This window comes from Scomber scombrus, chromosome 6 (assembly GCF_963691925.1).
Source record: "Scomber scombrus chromosome 6, fScoSco1.1, whole genome shotgun sequence".
In the NCBI taxonomy this organism is placed as follows: domain Eukaryota; kingdom Metazoa; phylum Chordata; class Actinopteri; order Scombriformes; family Scombridae; genus Scomber; species Scomber scombrus.
Window position 1 is genome coordinate 24908890 of NC_084975.1, and position 8319 is coordinate 24917208.

Below are 8319 nucleotides of genomic sequence, written 5' to 3' on the forward strand. Positions count from 1 at the left end.
ACTGTACACTAGAGCTAACTATCTAATCTGATAATCTTATTTTACTGAAGGGAACAACCTTGTTTTACATGAATTCACTCTTACGATTTTGGATTTCATCCAATGAATTAGTTTAAGATAGAAATGTTTAAGTGGACATAAAATGTTGATAATATCAAATTTGCAGCAGCTCATTTGTCCATTTTATCACTTAACTCTTTTGTCCTATCTTACTAACCAAAGATTTCTTGTTCTTAACGTTTTCATATTGTAAATCCTTAAAAGCCTACAGTTTATCTTACACGCTGGGAACAGCGAGCCGTCATCTGCTGCCCAGATTCCTCAGTGTGTGTCCGGTAGCCGGCTCCTCACTACACACTTACAACACAGGACAAGGCCCAAACAACGCTGCACATCTGGGGCCTCAGCTGGCCACCCGCCACAAGCACTCCCTTCTCCTTCTCCCCTGGTGTACATTACAGCTTGCTGTAAATGTACATTTTCATACCTACAGCCTGAACCACAACTCATAGGGACGTTCTTTGTGGACAGAGGTCAAATAAAGTTTACACATAGCATGGGAAGAACATCTTGCCTTAGTGCAAATCCTGGTTTATTTGAAGGTGGTTTTCAGGCAAGAATAGCACTGATATCCAGCACATCCGATTGTCACAGGAACCCTGACGCTAACATGAAAAAATGCTTCACATGAAGTTAGTCTCAGTACTTTTTGGCACAGTGACAGGGCAGCAGTGACCTCTGTCAGGTCAAAGATTAGATAGAGAGAGAGCACAATACCTTGCATAGATGCAACCAGAATTGCTGATCCTGAAGATAAAATGATCATCCTTTCAGTTGTTGCTTCATCGCTAGACTTTGTAACTGTGGGAACAAACTAAGTATCAGTTCCTAAACCAGCATGACGATCTTTGTCAAGCGGCACATCAAAGCCGATACGTAAGCAAACAGAAGCATAACAGTACTGTGATATGTCACAAGTGCTGAGGGCATTTCTTTTTTTTCCCATGCAGTTCTCTGGAAGAAGTTAATTCATAACATTTATGGTAACACATCTTTCTCCATCATAACTTTACAACTGAATCAACAACGGGGAGATTATGCTCCATAATATATTGGATGCATATAGTCTAAGCATCAGATGACAAGATACTAGTGTAAATACCAAGAAAACTGCCAGAGTATTATATGTTTCCCCGGCTGAGGTTCTGTTTTCTGGCTGAGGAACAACAGTTATCCCTCTCCCACAGACGCAGACAGAGAGATTGTGTCCCTAAATATATGGGGAATCTGAAAAATGAATAGTGTTTTCATATCTACAGTACGTCTGCTCCTTAATAAGCTGAAATTAAGTTATTTAGTTTCATACCCGTTGCCAGACACCTAAATAATCTCTTTTGTATGTTGTAGAAGAGCCAATTCTATCCCGACCCTTTTCCCCCTCTCTTCATCTTCCTCTCTAACTGAACAAGGGTTGACAAGTTCTTGTCGTTCCTGGCCGGTTGGAGGGAGACCCAACAAAAGAGCCCTTGTTTGAGACTTACCCCTGTCAGACAGCGCACTTTGATATTAAAAACTCTGCTGAGGGGAGAGTTAGAGTAGGGAGGGAAGAGAGGGGGAGTAGCAAGGGAAAGATGAAAAGGATGAAAACAAACTCCTTCTGTCTCCTAAACCCATGTCTGTAGGTGTAACCTCATAATGGACACACAAATATTTGTCCAGTCAAAACAAAATAAAACAGCTCTTTGACTCCTCATGTAGTAAGTCTGATCAGTGTGTCTCCAGCTTGTCCTGCTGCAACAACCACCTGCCTATTCTCTTGTATTCTCACACAGTGATCACATTGACACAGGGGGCCTCTCTTTAGACGCGAACAGGCCTCTTAGGCTGGACCGGAGCCATCGCCAGAAGGAAGAAATCCCCTGATACTGTACCTCACCGACTGAGGCTGTGCCAGAGACCTGAAATACTAGCAGATGCCTGGTTGTGCCCAAAATCGTGTGTGTGCCAACAAAAATAAACCAACACTGAGGACCAAATTTACCTTGCCCTCAGTTTAAACCTACACCCGAGAGTGAGAGCTGGCACGAGACTCCCAGACTGCAGCTCAGGGTCCTGGAGGAGAACTGAACTTTCACACCGGAGCGCCATGGGACATAAAACACATTACAAAAACTATGAATTTCATTACATCCCTCACAAACACACAATTCAAGCAGATTCTGGACCCAGTTTCAATTTGCAGCTTGTTCTGGGGCTGTGGGAGGAATGAACGGCTGCAACAGAGATAAGTATGTACACTCACCGAGCAGAAGCGACAAGCTGCGGCATGTCAGCCATTCAGGAAGAATGCAGAAGCAAGTGTAATGAGGATTTTCTTTTTCTCTCTGCTTGCAAGGCGCCTGCTATTATACTGATTTTGAGTAGCCCTGAGGGCAGTTATTACAGTATTTATATTAATTCCCCTGGATTGCTTCATTTTGTTCATACAGGCCAAATAAAAAAAGACTCAAGCAATTAGAGGAATACCAGTAGAGAGAGAAGATGTATCCAGTAATGGCAGAGAGACTACTTTATGTTGTGCATTATTGTCCCCCACTATAAAGCCTGCCGCTGATGAGATCCCTCCCTGGTTGTCTGATACATGAGAGCCTGATGTGCTGAGTCTGACCTGGCTTCTCTAGCTGGGGGCTCATTCCTATTAGCGATTGTTTGCCATGTTAATGGCTGTAAGAACATCACCAGGCGCGTCAGCTCTGACAGGCTGCCGCCACTCGTACCTGCTGCCACAGGCGAGGGGATGGGCGTTCACATAAATCTGCCCAGGAATCTGTGAGAACCACACCATGGTGCATAGCAACAAGCTGTCAGGAGCAGCAGAGGCAAGAAAGCAGACGTACCTGGCTCACCAACAGGTATGAGCCAGAGAGGTGGCGGTGTAGAGGAAAGAGTTATCAGAAAATGAACGTGTGTCATACATTCAGGTATTTGATGTAAGTGATGAATGACAGCAGTTAAGAACATAAATATCCATGTAGTGGAGGTGGAGGGCCAAATCCAGCTCTGACTCAAGAAGATGAACATGTTTGCAGTGAGGCCAAACTAGCAGACTTTACTGCTTTTCCTTTAATTTCAAGAATCCTTTGAAATACTTCCTTTCTCTTCTGTTCAGCTTTTTCCCACCTGCTTTTTCTGCTTTTCATTAACAGAAAATGTGTACAGCAAATGTGCGACTTCTCCGCTCTTGTCTGCTGTTCTAAACCCTCCATTCCCTGTCTCTCTCCTGTCTGCTCCTCTCCTCTCTCCACCTCTCCCCAGCTCTCTTACAGCGAGGTGCTGACAGAAGTTAGCATTCACAATCTTTCTGTAAAGGCTTTAACAGGAGCCAGATGAAAGACGGCAGCAGATTAAGATGTTAAACAGCCGCATATGGGATGGCACGGGACGAGTGAAGCAGTTGGGGCTGAAGCACAGTGGAAATGGAGACAAACAAAAGCCCAGGAATGTCAGATGGAGATCATGTTGCACAGCCCTCGAGGAATAAGACATGTTATTAACACTGACTGTGCTTGTTGGCTGGGAAAACCCTCAGGGGACGCTTATGTTCTCAAGGGACCCCACGGCCCCCACAAAAGCACCCAAGCCCGGGGGCTGAACACTCCGGTCGTAGGCCAAGTTTCTGTCATTCAGTGAAATGTGATGTTTGATAACCTTCGCTCCAAACCCGGACAAGTTCAAAAAATGATTTAAAACTTGTACTGCACTACAACATTTTCACTTTATTGATGCCATGAAACAAGTGATAAATTACTGCTGGGAGGTATTGTGTTGCTGATCCATAGTATTGTGCAGATGAGCCAACAATTCCTGGCTAGAGACCGCCTCGTCTACTGCAACTATATTGGCAAAGAGGTGAGTATTGAATGTAAAGTTACACTGCAGCAGCGGTTGCCAAGCCTGACACAAATTTAAAGCACGGTATTGAGATAGCATCATGGATACTGCTTTTAAAGTCCAAGAAGATGTCATAGCCCATAAAACTCTTACACAAGGTTGGATTAGTGTAACTTTCAGTGCATTTTTAGTAGTTGAACAAAAAAGTTCTCCTTGCAGTTAAAAGCCTGAGGATGCAGAAACATTCCTGGCAGTCCTGAACTAAAGTTTAATGCTAGGTTTGTCTTGTAACTTTAAGCACAACAAAAGAAAGCATCACTTAAATATAATTAACAATTAACTTTCCCCTCATGTTACTCATACAGGCCCAGTTCAAAGACAGTGAAATAAACACTATTGTTAAAATAATGGAAATCATTGTGTGTGGCTGGACTGGTATTCATATCCCTCTTTCCCATTAAAAATCACATCAGAAAAGACTAAACAGTTACAAAGTCAAGTCCAAGTTTTGTTTAGCGAGGTTTTTACATTAAAATAAAATGGTACAGCACAGCAGCCCAGTAGGCACCAAAAGCAGTTAAAAGTTGCAGTGGTTTCCCTCGCTGGATTCCTCTGAGTTTCAAGGGCACCAGATCTCCTCAAATGAGACTAGAAGGAGCCCTGCTTTTTCTTTCTTTCTTTTTTTTTTTTTTTTTTTTTTTGCTCTTCTGGACTCCCACCCACCATCTGAGGTGATTGTGAATGGCGTGCGTGGAGTAATGAGTGCGTGGTTCGATTTTGTGAGCCAACTCCTCTCTACATCTTGAGAGACAGACAGAGAGAGAAAAAGAAAAAAACACTCACTCCTTTGTTAATTTGATAAGTTTTCTGTATTTATGTTTCATTATGTGTACTGGAATGTAATATGTTCATTTCGACACAATATGTTAAAGGCGGCTGATTGAAAAACACACACACACACACACACACACACACACACACACACACACACACACACACACACATATACTGAACCGTGTGCATGTGTACACACACTCACACACACACACACACACATTCCTGGCCCCTTGCTGGCACTCATACACTCAGCAGGTATGTCAGTGTGGAGACAGGCCGTGGTGTGTGCCCCTGGAATGCGAAACCTGACCTCTGGGCTGGAATTCGAGCCTCCTCACTCATCTTCACTCGTCTCAGAGATATGCTCTCATGGCTGGGCCTCGCAGTGCCCGGCAGAGCACTTAAACAGCTACATAAAGTCATCTTCAACAACTGATGGCTTGGTTTAGCTCCGGCTCTGTGTAAATGAAGATCTCACAGCACATAAGAAACAGAATGAGCAACCGAGAGAACCTCAGTAGTGACTCCTGTTTAAAGGATGAAGTGAAATTTAAAGGAATAGTTAAATATTTTGGGAAATTTTTATTTATTTGCTGAGAATAACATGAAAACATCAATACCACTCTCGTCTGTTTGGTAAATATGAGGCTACAGCCAGCTGGCAGTTAGTTTCTGTCAAAAGGTAATAATACTTGCCTACTAGCACCTCTTGAGCTCACTACTAAGCATGTCATATCTCATTTGTTTCATCTGTACTAAAACCAAAGTGAAAAAATGTCAAGTTGAGGTGTTACTGGGTTTATATGTGATGGACTATTTCCTGAAGTTGCTATTTGTTACCCACAAACGATATAAAAATGAGATATATGTTATAGGTTACATCTTAAATAGGAAGATTGAGGTGCTAATAGGCAGATTTTGTTACCCTTGGACAGAACTAGCTGGCTCGCGGATTTCCCCTGCTTCCAGTCTTCATGCTAGGCTAGGCTAGCAGGCTGGCTGCTCGCCTTATATGTAACAGACACAAATGAGAGTTGTATTGATAAGCACACTCCTCAAAATGTTCAAGCTGCAGAAAGCAGAATGTGACTGGATAAGACTTTCATTAATGTGCAGTCTACATGAGCCGGGCTCCAGTGCAGAGAAACAACAAAACAGAACCAGCGACGTGGACATCTCGGCTCCTGAGGAGAGGAGGAAGAAAGCCCACATGGCTGAGCCTAACCGCCTCGGCAGCTCCAGCCGCCCAATCAGCCCCAGTCCACAGAACCACCAGCATTGCAGGCCAAACCTCAGACTGGAAGCTTGGAAGGCAAAGCAGTGTGACTGCATTTCCTGAGTCCACCCCATTTAAACTCACAATATGGAACATATTAGGAGCCCTGCAGAAGAAAAAGGGGCCGCGTTCCTAGATCTTCTCTTTTACAGCCCCTTGGAAAAAAAAACCCCTCAGACTTCTAAGAGGACAAACTGGGCCTGTGGAGTTCTTGGCAACATCAATGAGCATGACACACTTTAATATATAGGATTACTTCTCAAAACATGTGAGACTCAGTGTTAAGTGAATGTATTTTGTATTACTTAGCATTGACTGCAAAACTGGTTTATGATTGGTTCTTTAAAGAAGTCGCATTTCGAAAAACCCACAGGCAGGCACAACCACAACCATGCAGGCATATAAATATGTATCTCAGCCCTGCTGCAGCACACTGCATTCATGTGCTATTGCCTCACAATTTAGATAGAAGGGTCTGGAGGGATTTGATTATAGCCCATAAAGCAACTCTATTAAAGGCTGGTATAAATTATAGGGATTTTTGAGACAATATCACACAGAACTCAGCAAACACATCTTTTCTTCTCATCAGTGAAACTCCTCATGCAGACAGAAAAAAAAGAATATTCTTCCTAACCAATAAAAATGGAGTATTAAAGAATGTAATTCTAGTGGTTTCTGCAGTGAATGGAGCCTTGTTCTTTGGTAGGGGTTAAATGAAAGAGGAATTCTGATTTAAAAGGAAACAAAACATCCCAGTTTAGGTGAGAAAAACCGAGCAGTGTCATGCCTGTGTGCATTCAAAAAAAAAAAAAAAGACCCCTGTTTGGTCAGGTTGAGTGTGAAGTAGTGAAGAGTGTGTCTTCTGTATGCTTTTCAAACACATGACAATCAACAAGGTGAACAGGATTTACAGAAACTTATGACCGCCCGCCCCATTAATAAAAAGCCTTTAACATACCTGAATGCCATCCTATGATATGAATCGGACAAGGATCGGCATGATAAATGCTGTCAGCATTGAGCCTAAGGGTGTGTGTATGTGTGTGTGCTCACACTGTGGCATTCTTTTAACCTCTGTGGAAACTCACTAAAATAAATCCTTTTCGTACGTCAGAGAGGCCCCTGTGCACCCTGTAATTACCAAAAGGGAGGGGGTGGGGGGGATCTGCAGAGGAGCATCAGAACCGGACTGCTTTTGGCTTCTGAAAAACCACCTAAATGCTTACTCAATGGTCTGTTCCAGGCTAAGTTGGCGGCTCGCAGCACAGTAGCAGAATCATGGCTTGTCATCAGAGGGATACGAAAAACAGAAATGCCACTTTGGAAGCAGCAAACTTGAGCAGCACAACAGTTAAAATCACTGCATGTGATTGCTGTAGACACAACACCCACCTGTGCAGGCAAAGACATACACACACACCACCCACACCAAAGTGCAGACACATCAGTCACAAATTCGTTGTCTTAAATTCAGCACATTAAGGTGGAAAAACACCCAAAAGGAAAAGTCTCCCTTCCCGGCTTGCCCTGCGTGCCGGCCCATAATCCCCTCTGAGAGCGTGGATCCCCTGCGCGCTGGCATGTGTCAGCACGCCCAGTAAGTGGCAAGCATGGCAGCTGCAAGGAGCCGTAATTAACACCCTCAGCCAAGGTGAGAAGACTTCCGTGGGACGGCGTTCATGAGAGAGAGAGAAAGAGAGAGAGAGAGCAGGAAGTGTTTCAGGCGCTCTGTGTAATCTCTCTTTTCGTCTCAAAAGGTGCTATTACCTCACTGTTTTTACTGGGGCCAGATGTGCTGGACGGGGTCATCAAATGAATTGAGTATTAGCCACTGGCAGTAGTTCCACATCTGCCCCGACTCAACTAACCTACTGACTCTGAAGCACTTATCGCTTTCCTCTTCATCTCTTATCAGGAAATAGAGAGGTTTTATAAATTGTTACTCTCCACTTTTTTTTCCATTCACTCATTTTCGCAGGTGTGCTCACCTTTAAAAGGAACAGATGAATGTAATGACTTGATTTGTAATTATCAGAGAGACCTCAATCCTTTGTTGCCAGCTGTGAACTGCGAAGGCCTTAGGAGAGGCTTACAGACAAGAATCTACAGTCTAAGGAATGCACTGAGGCTTTGGCAGGACAGAAGCCATAATAACAGGGTTTCCAAACTTTGTCCGCACACTCATATGTGCAGATATACTCTTATCGTGTATCATACACACACGGAGAGCTCTTCACGTGAGTTTTGTTGTTGTGAAAAGTACCTTCTATGTTGTTTTCTCTCTAACACCCGTTTCTAATCAATGCAGCTCT